The sequence below is a fragment of the Mirounga angustirostris genome, unplaced genomic scaffold (genome assembly GCF_029215605.1).
Source record: "Mirounga angustirostris isolate CCGP_5_RB_7025 unplaced genomic scaffold, mMirAng1.0.hap1 SCAF_7, whole genome shotgun sequence".
Classification (NCBI taxonomy): domain Eukaryota; kingdom Metazoa; phylum Chordata; class Mammalia; order Carnivora; family Phocidae; genus Mirounga; species Mirounga angustirostris.
This window is the reverse complement of record NW_026991715.1, coordinates 43,222,101-43,242,877: the sequence shown is the minus strand read 5'-3', so window position 1 is coordinate 43,242,877 and position 20,777 is coordinate 43,222,101. Positions and strand designations below refer to the sequence as shown.

At 41.3% G+C, this 20,777-nt stretch overlaps 1 long non-coding RNA gene across 1 annotated transcript; it reads left to right on the top strand.

Annotated features, from left to right (window-relative positions):
* Positions 1 to 91: 91 nt before the first annotated feature.
* On the top strand, positions 92 to 19,748 carry LOC123857896 (uncharacterized). Its single transcript, XR_010413074.1, has 4 exons — positions 92 to 721; positions 11,824 to 11,895; positions 17,014 to 17,064; positions 19,050 to 19,748. It is a non-coding gene; the product is annotated as an uncharacterized LOC123857896 (long non-coding RNA).
* Positions 19,749 to 20,777: the final 1,029 nt, after the last annotated feature.

Genomic DNA, 20,777 nt, shown 5'->3' with positions numbered 1-20,777 from the left:
ACGCCCTGGCCGAAAAAGCTCCGCCCTCTACGTCGGGCGACTGGGGCGGGGGGGAGGAATGAGGCGTGGCTACGTCTGGGGGCGGAGCGTCGAGGAAGCCCCGGAGGTAAGGGCGCGTGGGGGGCGGTGGCTCCGCGCAGTGACGTCAGGAGCAGCTGGAGTCGGGGATTACCCCCTGCTGCTGACGTGAGGATGGTGAACAATCGGGAACGTTCGGTGGAAGGGGGAATTCCCCGCCGCTCCCTGAGGAGCCCCTCCTCCCGCCCCTCCCCCGCCCGGGGCCGCCCGGGAGCCTGGGATGGTGGGGCCTTCGGGAGGATGAGAAGAGAAGGCCGAGCCGGGACGCAGCCGCGCGAGCTAGAGTGGCGCGTGGCGCGGCGTCTTCCCTGGCTGGACGCTCGGAGCGGCCGCTGCGCGCTTTACTTGCCGGGTACCGCGCTCGGGCCTGGGCGGAAGAGAGATCACATGCTCGGCAGTACACGGCCCCGCGCGGGCGGAGCGCTGGCCGTGCAGGCGCGGGGCTAATTGGGCGCCCAGCAGCAGTGAATCCACCATCGTATGCAAATACGAGTGTGTCGGACGTAAATAATTCGGACGGGAGGCCGGTAGCTGACGAGAGGGGACTAATTCGGTGGCAGCAAAGCTCAGATTCTCAAAGGGTAAAAATGGCTACTAGATGTAATCGTGCCAGTCATTTTTCTTTCTGCTAAGTCTACGGGAGGTGAGAATTATTATTATGGCCCACACACCCCACAGTTTTGTGTGTTTTTTTAATGAATTTCATGATACTCACAGTTTTCTAATTGAGATACTTTCTCGCTTTGTAACTGAAAGCTCACTTTGAAACCTGTGAAGTTAGCTTTCTAAGAGGAAGAAAAGTAACCGCATGTGCTTAGGGGAAAATGTGGGGGGAGGTGTCTCAACGAGAGAAAATCCAGTAAATAAAAAGTCCGTGGCTCTCCGCACTCCCCCAAGCTACAAAGGCTTCATACACAGAAATTTTATGGTCATTTTATATGCATTATGGGGTTTGTAGTTTAATGGACTGCTTCTAAAAGCTCCCCGATAGAATGTTTGAATGTAAACTCAACAAAAATTACACTTCCCAACCTTTTGGTCTGCATCGAAGAGAGAGACACTTCTTGTAATTAATACCTCGCCGAGAGCAAAGAAAAGAAAAGAGCATTAACACAAGCTGGATGCCTTGTCTGTGCTAGGCATGTTGTCTTTATACCAACTTATGAAGTGGGTGTTGTTTGTCGCGTTTTGCAGATGAGGAAACTGGTTCAGGTCAAGTCATGTACTTAAGGTTGCGCGACATGGAAGCTGAGCGCCACCAACTTGGCTGTCCATCTTCAACGTGTTAGAGAGTCTTAATCCACATTCTTTCCACCACACCACAGTGCTGCAGTATAAATAATTTATGTATTGGGACAGGACCTGCTTCTCTATTTCTAAGCATGATGTGCATTCCAGAAACAAACCAAAAATAGGTAATTTGAGCACACAAATTGTGCCTTTCCAATGGCACAAGACATAAAGTTAAAAAAATAATAAAATGGAGAAACAATTTAACATTCACACAAACTGCTTAATATTTAATTATACATACTCAGTTACTATTAATGTCTAATAATGTTCGGTTTACATAATAAATATATCAAGAGCTCTTACAAATCATGAAGGAAAAGATAACCATACTATCTCTTAGAAAGTCAAAGGACAAAAACAAGCTAGTCATGTGTATGTCAAATTATATGAAAAGATGTTATACCTCAATAGAAATTTTTTTAAAAATGAAAATAAAACTAACGAGATACTACTTTTCACCTATTAGACTGGCAAAAATTTTAAAAGAACCTAGATGAGGGTAGAAGGAATAGGTATTTGCATAACCATATCAAGAATCAAAATCTGGGACGCCTGGGTGGCTCAGTCGGTTAAGCAGCTGCCTTCGGCCCAGGTCATGATCCCAGGGTCCTGGGATCGAGTCCCACATCGGGCTCCTTGCTCAGCAGGGAGCCTGCTTGTCCCTCTCTCTCCCTCTGCTTGTGCTCTCTCTGTCAAATAAATAAAATCTTAAAAAAAAAAAAAAAAGAATCAAAATCTGTGCAGAGTTTCTGGAAGATAGTTTGGCTTTCATAAAAAAAAAAAGTTCTTTAAGATACCCTTTGCCCAGCTATTCTACATCTTAGAATTAATTTTAATAAAATAGTGGAAAAGGTGTCCAACAATTTTAAAGACATTCATTAATATATTGCTTATAACTACAAAAAAAAATTGGCAACAACCTAAATTCCTATAAAATGAAGAGACTGAGTAAATAAATTATGGTACAGCACATCCATGTATAAAATACAAAACCATTAAAAATGATGATGTACGGGGCGCCTGGGTGGTTCGGTCATTAAGCGTCTGCCTTCGGCTCAGGTCATGATCCCAGGGTCCTGGGATCGAGCCCCACATCGGGCTCCCTGTTCCGCGGGAAGCCTGCTTCTCCCTCTCCCACTCCCCCCGTTCCCTCTCTCACTGTGTCTCTGTCAAATAAATAAATAAAATCTTTAAAAATAAAAATAAAAATGATGATGTAGGGCCACCTGAACCACTCAGTTGGTAGCGCATGTGACTCGAGTCAGAGTTATGAGTTCAAGCCCCATGTTGGAAGTAGAGATTACTTATGAATAAATAAACAAATATCATGATGTACTTCTTTGTAAAAAGAAAATGGTTGGGAAGCCTGGGTGGCTCAGTTGGTTGAGTGTCTGCCTTCAGCTCTGGTCATGGTCCCAGGGGCCTGGGATGGAGTCCTTCATCGGGCTCCTTGCTCCTCAGGGAGCCTGCTTCTCCCTCTGCCTGCCGGTTCCCCGGCTTGTGCTCTCTCTCTCTGACAAATAAGATTAAAAAAAAAAAAGGTCATATGAAATAAGTTTCACAGCATGCCAATAAGAAAAATAAAAGGTTATAAAAATACCTAATGTTCTATTTTTGATTAAATGAAGTATGAATCAAAGGACAAACACCTAACTGAATAGTTACAAAAATGTTAAACCATGCTAATTTCTAGGTGGCAGAATAATAGAGAATCTTTATTTTATTCTTTATACTTCATAAGAAACTATGTTACTTTTCATTTTCTTTAAAGATTTTATTTATTTGAGAGAGCATGAGTAGGGGTAGGGGAGAGAGAGGAGAAGACTCGCCGCTAAGCAGGGAGCCCGATGTGGGGCTCAGTCCCAGGACCCTGAGATCATGACCTGAGCCGAAGGCAGACACTTAACCAACTGAGCCACCCAGACACCCGACTTTGTTACTTTCCTAATCATTTTTTAAAAAGCAAACTGAACAGGAGATGCCTGGGTAGCTCAGTTGGTTAAGCATCTGCCTTCAGTTCAGGTCATGATCCCAGGATCCTGGGATTAAGCCCCGCATTGGGCTCCTTGCTCAGCGGGGAGCCTGCTTCTTCCTCTGCCTGCCACTCCCCCTGCTTGTGCTGCTCCCCCAGCTTGTGCTTGCTTGCTCTTTCTCCCTTTGACAAATAAATAAGTGAAATCTTAAAAAAAATAAAAATAAAAAGCAAACTGAACAATTAAATATAAGAACCTATCTCCAACCAGCAGGTTTTCTATTATTTTATTCTATTCACAGTGAAAACTAAAGAAAAGATTTATCACATATTTGTTTTAATTTATTAATGAACATAACATTATAGTAGTTTAAGAGAACATTTCTTTAGCCAATCTCTATGCAAGAAATTTTAATTAAGTAAATTAGTTTGATAATTCTCTCAATGATTTTGTAGATATCAGCCGCAAAGAGATTAAGTAATTTGCTCCAAAGTAATGTTAGCCCAAGTATACATGATGTATAAACAAAGGTATTCATTTCCAATGTGATTGTAATAGAGAAAACTAGAGGGGTGCCTGGGTGGCTCAGTCGTTAAGTGTCTGCCTTCAGCTCAGATCGGGTCCTGGGATCGAGCCCCGCATCTGGCTCCCTGCTCTATGGGAAACCTGCTTCTCCCTCTTCCACTCCCCCTTCTTGTGTTCCTGCTCTCGCTGTGTCTCCCTCTGTCAAATAAATAAATAAAATCTTTTTTAAAAAAAGAAAACTAGAAAACCTAAATATCTATCAACGGAGTACTGGTTAAACTAAGGTTTTTTATATAAGAGAATACCATACAGCTCTTAAAAAAAGAATATGGTAGACTGATACATACTGATGTAGAAAAATGTTCAAAATATTTTGTTAAGAGATAAAAGCATAGTGGAGCACCTGGGTGGCTCAGTTGCTTAAGTGTCCAACTCTTGATCTCAGCTCAGGTCTTGATCTCAGGGTCATGAGTTCAAGCTCCACACTGGGCTCCACACTGGGCATGGAACCTACTTAAAAAAATATATTGTGAGAGGAAAGTGTAGCACAACAGTGTGTGTGTATGTATATATATATACATACATATATATGCATATGGGTTCATCATCATGTTGCTTAAAGAGTAACTTTTTTTTTTTAAAGATTTTATTTATTTATTTGAGAGAGAGAATGAGATAGAGCATGAGAGGGGGGAGGGTCAGAGGGAGAAGCAGACTCCCTGCTGAGCAGGGAGCCTGATGTGGGACTCGATCCCACGACTCCAGGATCATGACCTGAGCCGAAGGCAGCCGCTTAACCAACTGAGCCACCCAGGTGCCCTAGAGAGTAACTCTTTAATGTTCTTTAAATCAGGATTTTTGTTTTATTCACTGCTATACTATCTGATATACTATTTTATAATAAGTTAATGTTTAAAACTTAATTACCCAAAAATCTGCAACAGTTGAGGAACATAATAAAATAATTTGTATTGGAAACCTTGAATCCTTCAAAGCTATATCCAGTGTCCCTTTTCTGTGTTCCCATTGTGCAATCCTATGCTTACCACTTTGATTAATCATCTACCCATTCCTACTTCTACCTTGATCCTGAAGAGGTGTCCAGGACCTTCCTTATCATTTCTCCTACACTTACTATACTAGGTTGTAATTTCTGATTTTATTTCCTATTTCTACCACTGAACTCAAATATCCTTGAAAGCAGCAGCCAAGCCTTTTTCTTATTCATAGCAACTAGCAAAGTTTCAGCCACAGTGTAAATTCTCCAATTTTTGTTAAATGCATCGCTTCCCCACGTTTAGTCTTTGTTTTAGCCCCATACTAACTGCTGTTCTCAGAATTGCCCTTGTTCTTAAACATTTTATGCAAATATTATTCCCTTTAACTAGATTGCCTTTCTCCTCTCCACTCCCTGCTTTGCAAACTCTTATTTCTTGTCCCTGGAGACCCTGTTCAAATAACACTCAGGTAAAACACAGTCAGGTAAAGCTCAGAACTTCCTTCTCTGGACTCTCACATGGATTTACACTCACTTGTATCAGCATTCGTTCTCTTGTATGTCCCACTTTCTAGATGGTGTGACCCTTGTCAGGGGCACTATTCCATTCATCCCCTTTCCCTGAAACAATGCTCAACCCATAGAAGGTCCTCAGTAAACATAACTGGCAGGACGAATGACTGAAGCATCCATAATCCACTCAGCTCCTGTTCCCATGCACCAGCACAGCCTTACCTGTTTTAGGTCACTGCCTAGGTGCAGAGGTCCTCTCTTGTTCTGTGTTGACTACCACTTGTGGTCCTGCTATCACACTCTGGTGGTTCACAGACAGCCTGAGTTGAGGCTCAACTACCTAAATTGGAAAAAATCGAACTCACAAAGGCGTTCTCTTTGGTATTAAGAAAAAAAAAATACTTTCGTGTTCCTCTTTCTTCCTAGCAAGTTTCACAGTTTTGTGCTGATCCATTTAATGGGTCTCTCTCCTCAGTGGGTTTAATAAAGCAAGAGCCCATGCCCATTTTGTTCCCTGCTGTTTCCCCAGCACCTGGCACAAGGCTGGGCACAAAGTAAATACTCCATAAATACTACCTGGATGAAGGAAGACTGGTTAATAAAAATGAAAACATTTTTAAGAGGAATGTTTCAGAAACAATCTGCTCTACAAGAAATAAAGCTTTTAATTAAGTTATATAACAAATGAAAAATAATAGAGTATAATTTTAATTTTGAAATGATCTCATCAATTATGATGACATGTGATGATAAATTGGATCAATAAATTTGGTGTTCATTCATTTCAGTTTTTTAAGTATAAAAATAGTATATATTCTAGAAAGCTTGGCAGACACAGAAGAGTATAAATAAATTAAAATCACCTATAATCCAAACTCAACACCCAAAGAACAAAGAATCCAATCAAGAAATGGGCAGAAGACATGAACAGACATTTTTCCAAAGAAGACATCCAAATGGCCAACAGACACATGAAAAAGTGCTCAATATCGCTCAGCATCAGGGAAATCCAAATCAAAACCTCAATGAGATACCACCTCACACCAGTCAGAATGGCTAAAATTAACAAGTCGGGAAACGACAGATGTTGGCGGGGATGCGGAGAAAGGGGAACCCTCCTACACTGTTGGTGGGAATGCAAGCTGGTGCAGCCACTCTGGAAAACTGTATGGAGGTTCCTCAAAAAGTTGAAAATAGAGCTACCATATGATCCAGCAATTGCACTACTGGGTATTTACCCCAAAGATACAAAAGTAGGGATCCGAAGGGGTACGTGCACCCCGATGTTTATAGCAGCAATGTCCACAATAGCCAAACTGTGGAAAGAGCCAAGATGTCCATCGACAGATGAATGGATAAAGAAGAGGTGGTATATATATACAATGGAATATTATGCAGCCATCAAAAGGAATGAGATCTTGCCATTTGCAACGACGTGGATGGAACTGGAGGGTATTATGTTGAGTGAAATAAGTCAAACAGAGAAAGACATGTATCATATGATCTCACTGATATGAGGAATTCTTAATCGCAGGAAACAAACTGAGTGTTGCTGGAGTGGGGGGGGGAGGGATGGGGTGACTGGGTGATAGACACTGGGGAGGGTATGTGCTCTGGTAAGCGCTGTGAATTGTGCAAGACTGTTGAATCTCAGATCTGTACCTCTGAAACAAATAATGCAATATATGTTAAGAAAAAAAAAAAGAAGAAGAAGAAGAAGGTAGCGGGAGGGGAAGAATGAAGCGGGGGAAATCGGAGGGGTAGACGAACCATAAGAGACGATAGACTCTGAAAAACAAACTGAGGATTCTAGAGGGGAGGGGGGTGGGAGGATGGGTTAGCCTGGTGGTGGGTATTGAGGAGGGCACATTCTGCATGGAGCACTGGGTGTTATGCACAAACAATGAATCATGGAACACTTCATCTAGAACTAATGATGTAATGTATGGGGATTAACATAAGAATAAAAAAAAAAGAAAAAAAATCACCTATAATCCACCACCCAGAAATAAGGAGCCTTAAATATTAATGTATTTCTATCAAGCATTTGTTCTTTGCATGTTATATCTTTGTGTCATAGTGTATATACAGTTTTACATCCATTTATTATTTTGTATGTTCTAAAATTCCCCATATTTTAAAAAGTCTTCATTTTGCCTGTGTTCCATTTTAAAGATTAACATAAGATTTGATTTCTTAATTTAAAACATTTTATACTAGTCCTATTATCTCTTTACTTGAACATAATAAGGATGATTACTATTTTTTTTTAAAGATTTTATTTATTTATTTGAGAGAGAGAATGAGAGAGAGAGAGCACATGAGAGGGGGGAGGGTCAGAGGCAGAAGCAGGCTCCCTGCTGAGCAGGGAGCCTGATGCGGGACTCAGTCCAGGGACTCCAGGATCATGACCTGAGCCGAAGGCAGTCGCTTAACCAACTGAGCCACCCAGGCGCCCGGGATGATTACTATTTTTGAGCTTCTTTTCTAACCTCCTTTCCAGTAGAAAAGGTGCCTGATTATATTAAGACTTCCTCAGTTTATGATTATAAATTTAAATTTATCAAAATTTTCTCCTTTTAATCAGTTTTTAAATTTCATATAGGATTTGGGCACATGGGTGTTGGGTATAGGACTCTTAGTTTCATCTCAGGTCATGATCTCCCAAGATCCAGCCCCATGTCGGGCTCCCCACTAAGCGGGGAGTCTGAGATTTTCTCTCTCCTCTCCCTCCGCCCCCCCACCCCCGCTCATGCTCACAGGCTCACGCTCTCTCGCTCTCAAATAAATAAATCTTTAAAAAAATAAATTTCGGGGCGCCTGGGTGGCTCAGTTGGTTAAGCGACTGCCTTCGGCTCAGGTCATGATCCTGGAGTCCCTGGATCGAGTCCCGCATCGGGCTCCCTGCTCGGCGGGGAGTCTGCTTCTCCCTCTGACCCTCCTCCCTCTCATGCTCTCTGTCTCTCATTCTCTCTGTCTCAAATAAATAAATAAAATCTTTAAAAAATAAATAAATAAATAAATAAATTTAGGACTAACACTGGAAAATTGACCACTTACCTCTTTAAACAAAACAGATACATAGGTTGACAAATACTCCTCCAGGCTTCAGTTATGGATGGCCCAGTTTCCCTAATTGGCACGTCCACTTCTCTGCCCCTCTCTCTGTACTAGGAAGTATGGAGGAACACCATTAGCATGAACACGAATGTGAAACACATTTTAAAGTTCCCAAATTATCGGCAAAAATGTTTAAATGTTCTCTCTCTATATGTGACTTCCAAAACACAGGCTCTTCTTACACAGGTTTTATAATTTTAAACCTACAGCCGGACTATAAGCATGTAAACTGTTGTGGATAAGGTGAAAAACACATTTTACAATATTTTAAAAAGATTTGTTGTCTATTTCAATATGCTGTATCCTTTATCATCTGTAGAAATGGAATACAATGAACCCTGGAGGTGTAATTGACTTTTACAGTTTGTCCCCCTTTATCTGCAGTTCTGCTTTCCAAGCTTTCTCTCTCTTTTTTTTTTTTTAAGATTTTATTTATTTCTTTGACAGAGAGAGACACAGCGAGAAAGGGACACAAGCAGGGGGAGGGCCAGAGGGAGAAGCAAGCTTCCCTCCAAGCAGAGAGCCGGATGCGGGGCTCGATTCCAGGACCCTGGGACCATGACCTAAGCCGAAGGCAGAGGCTTAATGACTGAGCCACCCAGGCGCCCATCTTTTTTTTTTTTTTTTAATATTTATTTATTCATTTTGAGAGAGAGAGATCAAGCAGGGGAAGGGGCAGAGGGAGAAGATAGAATCCCAAGCTGACTCCTAGTTAATCCCAACATGGGGCTTGATCTCAAGACCAATGAGAGCATGACCTGAGCCAAAATCAAGAGTCAGTTGCTTAACTGACCGTGCCACCCAGGCACCTCTCCAAGGTTGCAGTTACCCGCAGTAAACCAGGATCCGGAAGTAGATGATCCTCTGTATCGTCCGAAGGTCAGTAGTAGCCTCACATCACAATGCCTTCGTCATTCAGCTCACTTCATCTCATCACAGAGACATTTTATCATCTCATGTCACCACAAGAAGGGTGAACACAGTACAATAGGGTATTTTGAGAGAGAGACCAGTTTCACGTAACTTTTATTATAGTATACAGTTGACCCTTGAACAACACGGATTTGACCTGTGCAGGTCCACTTGTATGTGGGGTATTTTTGGTAAATACAGCACTGTAAATGTATTTTCTCTTCCTTATGATTTTCTTAACATTTTCTCTTCTCTAGCTTACTTTATTGTAGGAATATGTTATGTAACACATATACAAAATACATGTTAATCGGCTGTTTATGTTCCCGGTAGGTAAGGCTCTGGTCAACAGTTAAATTTGGGAGGAGTCAAAAAGTTACATGCGGATTTTTGACTGCACATTCAGCAACCCTAATCCCCACGTTGTTCAAGGACTAACTATATTATTATAATTGCTCTGTTTTATTACGAGTTATTGTTGTTAATTTCCTACTGTGACTAATTTATAAGTTAAACTTAAAGAAAATTAAACTTTATCGGGGGTATGGATGTATAGGAAAAAAACATAATATATATAGGGTTTGGTACTATCCGTGGTTTCAAGCACCCACTGGGGTTGTTGGAACATATCCCCTCTGGGTAAGGAGAAACTAATGTATTTTAAAGAAGAAAGTCATGATTGGATTCACACTTTACAAAGAGCCTGCTTATGATCCTCTGAAAACAACATTAGGAAAATGAAACTCCAGGAAGAGAAAGAAGCTAAGAGGCTATTGCAGTAATCCAAATGAAAGATTTCAGTTTCTCCTACACATCGTAATCCCCGTCCATTTTCCTTCTAACACATGCAATCGTGTGAAGGGTCATCATACAGACTGGTCTTTCTGGCTGGAACACATGGCGTCTCCCACTTTCTGCCACCAGTTCTTATAAGCTTTGAAGTCTCAGCCTGAATGTCACTTCCTTAGGCAGCCTTCTCTGACATCCTGCTCCCTCTGTACTCTCCCTTATAGCACTGAACATAGTTATAAATTAAACAGTTATTCACGTGGTTATTCGTTGGATATATGCCTCACCCCCTGGACTCTAGATTTCATGAGGAATGCGTGAGTAAGTGAATGGGCAGGGAAAGATGTGAACCGATTCAAGAGTGGAGACAGAGATTGTTATGTTTAAATGTTTGTGAAGATAAGGCAAGAAAAAAGTCAATGATTAAATGTGGTTTCTAATTTAGTCATGTGGGTTGATGCTGGTGGCATTCCCGGAGTTAGGAGACCAAGGCAGAGAAATAGGTTTGCCCACAAACTCAACTGGGCAAGAAATAAAACTTGGCAAAATTTCCATAATAAGCTGTATTCCCAGTGTTAACCTCAGTCATCTCCAGCACTCACTCCAGTGATAACTAAGGCTACTGATTATCTTAGAACCATGTTTCTTTACTCTTGGAGTTACTTTGCATCTATTTTATTTGTGCTTTTCCTTCTTGATTTTCTTTTCTTTTTCTTCCTAATTTTCTCTTTTTCCAAGCTATAAAGTTATTAAAGCAAACTTTGTCACTGCTGTTTGACTTCTCTATCAAGATTATGACAAAAGTAAAGGTGCTTATAAGTTAAAACATGAATGATTTTCATTAGAAATGAGATGATTTCTTCCTTCTGAAAGGAAGAAATTTATTAAATATTGGAGTGGATAACAGAGAAGTGTAAGAAATTGCCATCTTTTAAATCCTCACGCTTGGAGGGAGTTTAAAGAGGAGACCTTTTGTAAAAAACAAAACAAATATATATACATTTATATATACTTATATACACCCACATATCAGCAAGGGAAATGTCTGGCAAGCAATTCTTTTCTTCTTCTTCTTCTGATAACAGAATGCCAGTTTTTTGAGGGAACCCATTTCGTGTAGTATGAGCGGGATTGACATCCCCTCACCCCTGAACTCAGTTCCAGGTGTGGACATGTGTCCTAGACCTGCCTAATTAGAATACTATCTCCATGGCCATAGTATTGATTCAGGGCACCTGACTCAAACTAATTACAACAAAACCTCTGAGAGTTTTCTACAGATGCTGTCAGGAAGCCATTCTCTTTCTATTGGGGTTACTAAAACTGAGAGGGTGTAAATCTGAAATTTCCAGTAAGAAAAATCTGGAATGTTCATCCTGTCTACCAGGTAGCTCTCAGAGACAAACATAGTCAGAGCCTTAACAACATCCTTTTAATCCTTGGATCTAGTCCTCCCCAAAGCAGTGATCCTCTCTGGACTTCACAGTAATGTAAGCAAATAAATTTCATTTATTGCTTTACTAGTTTGTACTGGGTTTCTGTCCATTTCAGTCTAAGGAATACCTATGAATTCAGAGTCTCTGTCCTGTAAGGTGACTGATACTATGCAATGTTTTCTTTCAGGCATGATATTCAAAGTCATTTGCGAAAGACTGTTTCTGCTAAAGAAACTGGCCATCTGAAACAACCAATGGGGTAAGTGTAACAATTCTGGTGTTTTTCTCTTCTTTTGTATCAACACTATGACTAGCCCAAAGAAGAATCAAATCCACTTATTCTATCTATAAATAAGTTTTCCTTTAAAGCAGGATCCCTTTTGTGGAAAATAAATTGAAAAGGAAACAAGTTATCCTATCCAGTTTTCCTCTATCATCCAGGGCAGATGCTCTTTTCACTTCAGCAGAATGAAAAGGGAATCTGAGAAAGACTCTGGGCAGTCTCCTTAGAGTGAGGCTTTTTTTTTTTCTACTGCAAAGGATGAGTTTACCCAAACTTCTAGAAGTGCAAAATGGATAGGCAGTGAAGGAAGGAAATCACTTTGCAGGGAAAAAAGCTGGTGACTCAAAGAGTGAGAGAAAAGTAGAATTGTAGTGAGAAAGTAAAATTGGTTAAGAAAGAAAACTAAAACAGTAAAATAACCTTACTCAGTATTTTCTTTGTTGTTCTTTCCTTTAACTTACATGAAGTGTACTTTCCAATGGCATAGTTGGTCATCCATTAAACAATTAGATACAAAGTCTACTCTGACCTAGGCACCAGGTGAATGCTGAGGATGCAACAAAGAGTAAGATACCTATGAGTCCATCTATATTTGTAAGAGTCAAAATTTGATTCTAGGAAGGAGAGGAAATGAGTATCAAACACCCACTTTATTATTGTAATGATGTTCTCCAGGCTCCCCAAACACCCTGGGCAATGGGCAAAGGGAGGAGGGTGCTTAGTCTATCCTTAAGGCAATGAAGAGGGAAGATTGGAAGACATAGGACACCTGACTCAGGCCTGAAAAGTCTCAAGACTGTGATGACCTGCTTTTCTGACAACAGAGCTAAGCAAGGAAGCCCTTTCTGTTGGGAAAGGGCTGCATCCAAAGTTTGGTGGGATAGAGGATGCATAAGTTATCCATGAGCCAGATATGGACTCAGTGAAGGAGGCTGATCTTACCCAATGAGACCACTTGAAAGATGTGGTGACTCCAGCAGAGAGGTGGGTTACTGGAAACTATCAAAGATAGACAAAGCCAGACTCTGCTTAAAGTGGTAAGGACAAATTTTAATCAGTAATATACTATCGCAATAGGGAAAGAGTCCAGTGTGAACAGAACTCAACCTCAGTTTGTACAGAAGGGACTGGGCATTTTTTTTTTTTTAAGATTTTATTTATTTATTTGAGAGAGAGAGAATGAGAGAGAACACAAGGGGGGGGGGTCAGAGGGAGAAGCAGACTCCCTGCCGAGCAGGGAGCCCGATGTGGGACTCGATCCAGGGACTCCAGGATCATGACCTGAGCCGAAGGCAGTCGTTTAACCAACTGAGCCACCCAGGCGCCCGGGACTGGGCATTTTAAAGGGAGGATAAAGGAACAGGGATGGGGAGAGCAGGGACTCCATAGAATCAGGGAAATGAAAACTCACAAAAGGCTTGTCTGTGTGAAACACATCTGAGTTCCTTAACTGGCCCTTATCAAAGTTAGAGTTCTACCTTTCCACAGGGGCAAATGCTTCTGGTGGCATTGAGTTTTCTCAGGCAGGTGCTTTAAGCAATGGGGCTGAGGGGAGAGGAGAGACCTATCATCATCCTAAGGATGTAGCTTTGGAATGTTAGCAACTGTCAGTGTTTGTTCAAGTCTTTATAGACCAAGGTTGAACCCTACTTTCTCCAGGCTCAGATGCTCAGAGGAGCCTGGCCAGAGTTTGGTGAAGGAGAGACTCTGTCAAAACCAGGAGCTAAGGAAGGCTCACAGGTGGCCAGCTAGAGGAGCCAGTAGGAGTCCACAAATACAGTTTTTAAGGTTAGAAATTCTCAAAGTGGGAAGGGTTTACCAAGTGTCTGGAAAAGCACTCTGTGGGAGAGAATCAGCATTTGGAATATGTCCAATCTAGAGGGCACCAGTACCAGATTACAACTGTGTGAGAGCTGTCTGCTCCTCGTCCTTGTTTCCTCTCCCCATCGCCTGTCTCAGTGCAACAACAGGAGGCAATGAAATTCAGGGCAGGGAAACAGTAGGAAAAACACTGACCACACTCCTACCCCCACCAAAGCTTTAAAACCTGAAAAGATTAAAGTTTGAGGGAAGGAAAAACATAAATTGGTGAGAGCCTGGAATATAGATGATCCGAAAGTGATGGTGAAAATAGTATGGAATATGCCTGAGATTTTGTCCTGAGAAAGACAAGAACCATTGTAGAGAGAGGGTTTAAATGCAGAAACCTGAGCAGGAGTAAAGTTGCTTTCTGTTTGCACCCTACCAAGTCTAGTTTATTTATTAAACTATTAAACACACCCTCCTCTATTACTTCACCTTCCAAATATTCCCCTAAGAGTGACTCTATTTGCACAGGGTGCTTATGCAAATGTTTATGCTTATGCATGGCTGGGAGGTTTCCTGGTGTCCATCATATTCTGAGAGGGGTCTGTTGATTCCAAAATGAAAAGCTCTTACACGAGGCCACTGGATCTCAGCTCCACATACCTACATCCTTCTCCTTTTGTTAATCACAAATATTTTGTGTTGCCCCCTTTACTGTAATAAACTGGAGGTAAGAATAAAACACACTTCAATGTATAAATGCTTAGTTCAAGGTTTCACTGAAATGCATAATGGGATATTCGTATGTTGTACTCATGCATTTGTGCAAGAAAACAAAAACAACAGGAACAACAACAACAACAAAAAACAAGAAACAGGCCCCAGATGATATCCTAAGTCCCACCTCACCAGAGACTTAACTTGATTACATTTGACCCTCCCAGAAATGGAATCTTAAACCAGTCAATTGGGAGTCGCCTGATCAGCACTAGTTAGGTAATCTGCCTGATACACCCCTGCCATCCCCTAAGGGCTTGTAACCTTGCAATAACCACCCCCTTTATTGTCTAGTGTAACTTCCTTGTTCCTGCTACATTCTGCCTGTACAAGTCTTCATTTTCTACAGCTCCTTGGAGTGCCTTCTCTCTGCTTGATTGGATGCTGCCCAATTCCAATCAATTTTAGGTCAAATGACAATCTTAGAATTTTTACTGTGCCTCAAGTTTATCTGTTAACAGTCCCACATGTGGAAGCATTGACTGCAAAAGCTCCAGATGCAGTCTAAACCAAGTGCATTATATTGACTTAAGTAATTTTAGCTGACATGTCATTAGTGGTATTATATCTTAAAGTTCTGAATGTTTCTTGGTAAAGAGTTTCCGTGAAAGGAAGTACAATTTTCTTTCAGTTTACTCAGTTGTATTCAATGTACATTTTAGTCACATAGGAAATCTTTGGAAAAGGAAATTAGACCAAGGCACCTGGGTGGCTCAGTCGGTTAAGCGTCTGCCTTTGGCTCAGGTCAGAGCAGGGTCTCAGGGTCCTGGGATTGAGCCCCGCATTGGGCTCCCTGCTCAGCGGGGAGCCTGCTTCTCCTTTTCCCTCTGTGCTTCCCCCCTCATCCTCTCTCTCTCTCAAATAAATAAATAAAATCTTAAAAAAAAAAAAAAGAAAAGAAAAGAAGTTGACAAAATTTGGGTTTCCTAAGTGCTGTCTTTGTAACAAACAAACACACCCTCCCAGATTCCCAGGTCAGCCTCAGGGGACGAGCCTGGCATTCAGTGTTCAGGAACTGAGCAGTTCCATGAAGAAGTCATCCCCACTTCTCCCTCAGGCCTTCTCAGTTCTTCCCTATCCCACCCTCCCCTCTTTCCTCACTGAAGGGGAATTTGTGGACTAAACAGAAATCTCTTTATAGTATTTTTCTTTTAGAAATGCTAAGGAATTGAGGAAATCACTAGATCTGATTACTTAATAAAAGGAAATCTGTGTGTGTGTGTGTGTGTGTGTGTCCCTGGGTGGGCATAAACTAAAGAGAAATCTTGATTGAATTTTGGATGCTCTAATACTCCCCAAGTCCCTTACGCACTCATCACTATAAATGAGTGTTCTCTACCATTCCTTTATATGGATTTTGTTTTCAGAGGATTATGTCTCTATACTCAGGGACTCTCCTGTAGAAGCATGCTGATTGGCCCTATTGCAAGTTTACAAGCATCCAATTTCAGTTCTCATGGATTTTTGTACTTTCCTGGGACCAGTTTCTCCCATTTCCCTAAGCACTGGTGCCTTGCTCCTTTCTTCAGACCTTCTAACCAATGCATCACTGTCCTGAAAAACTCAGATGCTTCTCTGACTTGCCAAAACAGCTTTCTGTATCATCCTGCAACCTGGCGCTTCATTAAAGGAGGAAAAATAACAGAGACCCAAGATGGAGTACTGACTGAAAGAATTTTTACTGCTGAGCAGGGGAGCCCCAATCCAGCTGAGTCTAGCCTCTAGGGGATGCAGTTTGGGGAAAGGGAAAATGGTGTCATATTTTAAAGCCAGAAAACCACAGATTGACTCTATCCTGCATTAGGACAGTTGCTGTGAGCAAACATGGGGCGGAGCTGGAAGGGATGGTCTGCCTTTGTGGGGTTCCTGCCTCAGGGGCATAACTTCCGGCAGCCTCAAACCAGCGTTTGAGACCCCCTTCCTTCAGGTGAAATCTCATGCCATTGGCTCTCTGTAGAAAGAGGCAGAAGGATAATTTTAATCACCCAAGAGGTCCACTTGGGTCAGTGGAAGTAAACAAACTGGCAGAAATTCCTGTAGAGATAATGTTATGACTTATAAGCTGGGTGAAGAAATAAATTTACAAAAAGCATTCTGCTACCTGCAGACCAAAAGGACAAGTAAAATTGTTTTACAAGAGTGGATATTTTATAAGTGAATGGTTCTGCTAATTAGAATAGCAAAGTTCTGAAACATGTTCATATGAAATTAAAAGAGTTGCTTAAATTATAACCATTGTGTTGTAATGTTGATTGTCTTAAAATGTTACCTTTCTGCCTTTGTGTCAAGTACCCTTTTATGCCCCTCAGCTTATTTTGAAGGACCTGATAACACTTGTTCTCAAGAACAGTGCTTCCTCTGCTTTCAGATGCCACCTCCTTAACCTTTATAAAATCTCTGGAAGATTGGTTCATTTTCCCTTCACTAAGAAATGGGTACTGACATTTTCAGTGTAATTACTTCCAGGTTGTTAAATTATGGGTGATTGTTTTGCTCTTTTGTGTTTTCCAGATTTTGAACAAAAATACCTGTTTTTTTCTTTTTTTAACTTTGAAAGTACAGGTAAGTGCTGACATAAGCATGATACTTGCATCCCCGTAACTTAGAGCTCATCTATAATGTTTATAATTAACAGAGTAATACAAAATTAGTGTATGTTACAGAATGGGATGCATGAGATGATTTGCCTACCGGACAGCTTCAGATCCAATCTGTGGCTTTTCAGCATGAGCTTCATTTCTTTGTGCTACTGATTTTCTTTTTCACTTTTTCTGATTATAAATAAAGTAAAACATTATCTTGTAGAATGTAAAGAGGCAGACTGATAGTGGGATCCTAAAAGAGAGGTCGTTACTAAACGTGTAAAAAGTAAGAGGATTTTCTCAAGCCCAGCTGCTCTAGAGAGAGCAAAATCACAGGTGAGGGATAATTTAAAAAGATGAAGATGCTCCTGCTCTGGAAATGATGGTATAGAAGCCTACTATGTGTCAAATATTCTTCTAAGTATTCATTTAACCTTGATGACAGTGTCATAGGGATATCATTATATTATTGTTCTGTTTTATGGACAGGAAACTGAGGAATAGCAAGTATAAGTGGCTTGCCTACAGTTTACACAACTGGTAGGCGGTGGAACTGGGAATATTAACCAAGATAATCTAACTCCAGGATCTATGTGCTTAACCTCTATCCTTTGTTGACCTCCCTTGGGTAAAAATGCTGGAACTCCAAGTCCTAAATCAAGTCCACCTTTCTCCCAGGAGAACCCAAGAAGTATATCAGTTATCTGTCACCTCATAAAAAAAAATGCCAACACCTGGTTTTAAACAACAACAATAATTTATTTAGCTCACAGATCTGCAATTTTTTTTTTTAAATATTTTATTTATTTATTTGAGACAGAGAGAATGAGAGAGACAGCACATGAGAGGGGGGAGGGTCAGAGGGAGAAGCAGGCTCCCTGCCTAGCAGGGAGCCTGATGCGGGACTCAATCCTAGGACTCCAGGATCATGACCTGAGCCGAAGGCAGTCGCTTAACCAACTGAGCCACCCAGGCACCCAGATCTGCAATTTGAATGGGGTTCAGCAGGGATGCCCATCTCTGCTCCATGTAGTGTCAAGTGAAGCAGCTATCTCAGCTGGAGGCTGGAAGATCCACTTCCCATATAGCTCATCCTCATCGCGGGTTAGTTGCTGATTGATACTGAGAACTCAGCCAAGGATGAAACTAGGGCGACACAATTCCTTTCTATGTAGGCGTTTTTCATAAGCTACTTCAACTTTCTTGGGGCATAATGAATGGGTTTCAAGGGCCAGCATCCAAAAGGGACAGGAAGTGGAGTCTGCCAGTGTTTTGTTCGTTTTTTTTTAAGATTTTATTTATTTGACAGAGAGAGAGAGAGAGCACAAGTAGGCAGAGCTGCAGGCAGGAGAGGAAGAAGCAGGCTTCCCGCTGAGCACAGAGCCCTACGACCCAACCTGAGCCAAAGACACGCTTAACTGACTGAGCCACTCAGGTGTCCTGGGCAAACAAGGATTTTAAAGAGGCATCATTTTATTTTTTCATTTAAAAACTCACGTGTTTTTATTTCACTTTCTTTTTATAATGCTGTAATTTATTTATTTTTATTTTTTTATTTTTTTAAGATTTTATTTATTTATTTGACACAGAGAGAGATAGCGAGAGCAGGAACACAAGCAGGGGGAGCGGGAGGGGGAGAAGCAGGCTTCCCGCCGAGCAGGGAGCCCGATGTGGGACTCGATCCCAGAACCCTGGGATCATGAACTGAGCCGAAGGCAGACGCTTAACGACTGAGCCACCCAGGCGCCCTATAATGCTGTAATTTAAACTCAGATTCTTTTATTCTTTTCCAAAGACAAATTAGAGCAAAAATGTAAATAAGGAATCCAAATGACTACTTCCCTGGGTAGAGGGTTTCTTCTGGGATGATAGAAATAGCTTTGAACAAGATTGAGGTGATGGCTGCACAACTTTTTCACTTCTTGACATGTCTATGTATGTTGTACCAACACATTTTACCTTCAGCTTCCTGATGAGTAAGGAGTGATTAAAAGGGAAAGAAAAAACAAGTTGTCCTCTATTTCCCTTTCCTTTTATGTCATCAAGTTCACACGGCTCATACAAGGGATTAGCAAAGGTAAGAAAGGATATGGTAAGGTTTCTTGATGGTTCATGCTTTTTAGAACACCATTGCTTTTGTTTCTGTTTTGGAAAATAGTTTTGGTGTAAGAAGTAACGTGGTCCTGGGAACTGTCAGGACCTCCCTCCTTATTCAGTCGTAGGTATACTATGCTACCTAGTACTTGGTTTGAGTCACAGGGAACTCCCACACCTTGTGTATGGAAGAAATTCCGTGCCCATGGGCATCACAAGTGGTATGTGCAAATGGACAGCAATGAACAGCAGACACACATAATGCTTGGATTTCCTGTTTCTGAGCTGGCTTCATTGTCCCACTGAAGCTCACTTGCCAAACAGAAGTTCAAAGATAGAATTTTCAAGAGTTTTAAGACGGTGACAGCAGAGCCCTAAGCCAAGTGCAGAGCCCTTCTGAACATGGAGCCCCGTGTTACTTCATAAGTTGTGTATCCCTGAAGTCTGCCTTGGTTCCAGGGCCAACATTCAGCCCTCTCAGGATGTTTACCAGGTCCCGAGCAAAGGCAGAGCCTGGAAAACTACTGCAATATTTGGGATGTCATTTGTAATTAACATAAATTTTAACAATTATTCTATTTTTAAATTGGATGGGATATTTAATAACATTATGGGTTGCAGGTAGATATTCTCTAACTGACAGCTCTCTTTCCTAGCCCTGTGACTGATGTTCTGATTTCCTTTTCTTTATCTATGTTCTTTAGTTTAAATTGAGATGTAATTGACATTTAAGAATGCCCAAATCTTGAATGGATAGCTCAATGACTTTTTATCTATGTCTACACCCATGCAACCACTACCTAGGCATGATATGGACTATTTCCTTCACCACAGAAAGTTCTCTTGTGTCCATTCCTGGGGACCACCAACCCCCCACCAGAGGTTGCCACTATTCTGATTTGTGCTACCCTAGAATAGTTTTGCCTATTTGTCTTTTCTAGAACCTCATAGAAATGGACTTAATGTGTATTCTTCTATGTCTCCTCTGCATAGTATTTCTGAGAGTCATCCATGCTGTTGCAGCTGTTCTTTTTTTTTTTTTTCCCTTGTTGTTGGTATTCCATTATGCGAATACGTCAGAATTTGTTCATTCATTCAAGTGTTAATGGACATTTGAGTTGTTTCTAGTTTGGACCTATTATAAATTAAGCTGCTGTGAACGCTCTTATACAAGTTTTTATGTGGACATTTGTTTTCATTTTTTTTTTTAAAGATTTTATTTATTTATTTGACAGAGAGAGACACAGCAAGAGAGGGAACACAAGCAGTGGGGGAGGGAGAAGCAGGCTTCCTGCGGAGCAGGGAGCCTGATGCTGGGCTCGATGTGGGGCTCGATGCGGGGCTGGATCCTAGGGCCCTGGGATCATGACCTGAGCTGAAGGCAGACGCTTAGCAACTGAGCCACCCAGGTGCCTCTGTTTTCATTTCTTTTGAGTAAATACTTAAGAGTGCAAATGGTGGGTCGTATTTTACTTGAGTAGAAATTGCCAGTTTGCCAAAGTAGTTACACTCCCACCAGCAGTGTATGATAATTCTTTTCTTTCTTTTTTCTTTTCTTTTTTTCCTTTTTTCTTTTTTGTTTTGCCCCCTTGTTTCCCA